Raw genomic sequence first — 1146 nt, forward strand, 5'->3', positions numbered from 1 at the left:
CTAATGCTCGGTTCTTGGCAATAAATCCATTAACTCTCTTACTGTCCAATATAGGAGAATGATGTGTAGCAAAAGTATAAGGGTGCTATTCATAGATATTTCGCAGCATGCGCTACGAGCGTACTAAGCTAGCCCCAGCTATCCACTGGTTACTTGTACAGAATTCAAATCATATCATATCGCTAACACTGGTTTATGAATACGACAAACTCTGATCATCACCAGAAGCCCGAGCTAAAAATGTCTATGAATACGGCCCTAACTCTTTTAATGTAGGCACCATATTTCTATGTTATGACGTTTATATCACCTACATACAATCCAAAACTGTTTGGAGAACCACACTGTTGTATGGTAGCAGGTCCATATGATCTAGCCAGGAGGATTGTCAGTAGGGTTGCCAACTTTTTTTTTTTTAAGAAAATACGGGAGATTAAGGAATCGACAAAATTTCACATAGAAAATTTACAAATTATTTTGTTCAGTTACTAAACAACTTTATTCTACACTTCGCCAGCTAGGCTTAAATGAAGAGTATTTTGAGACAGATTTTGTCTCACGTAATAGTTGAAGTCAATTGTAGTTTGCAGCTCTGATTTGATTAGATGTGTTGTGCTCCTGTTTCGAACATCTGTCCAATTATTGTTCATGAGATGAAACATCTTTGTATGAGCATTACTACTTGGTATGCTTAGAACAAAACTAGTCAGTTTTTCTAAATTTATAATATTAATATTGTTTGATTTTAAACAAGTGAATGTTAAAACCCATTCTAGCAAGCATAACTTTCTAAAAAGGCTGCACATTTCAGTGAATCTCTTGAACAACAAAATTCATCATATAAACAATCGTCATTCACGCCAAAATCAAATGTTTATAATAATGGTTTTTACATTATGCAAAAATAAGGGAGAAAAATGCCTGAAGAGAAGAAAAATATGGAAGCCAGGAGACTTAAAAATTAGGTGCAAATACAGGAGATCCCGGGAAATATGGAAAGGTTGACAACCCTAATGGTCAGACAGCTCCACCTACCATATCCCCTCTTTACCAATTAGGGGACACGCATGCATGCCACGGCAGGTCATTATGCTGAAATGGCATTTCCTCCATTTTTGATGGAACAGTTATATTGCTGTGACTCGG

Source organism: Periplaneta americana, chromosome 4, assembly GCF_040183065.1.
Source record: "Periplaneta americana isolate PAMFEO1 chromosome 4, P.americana_PAMFEO1_priV1, whole genome shotgun sequence".
NCBI lineage: Eukaryota > Metazoa > Arthropoda > Insecta > Blattodea > Blattidae > Periplaneta > Periplaneta americana.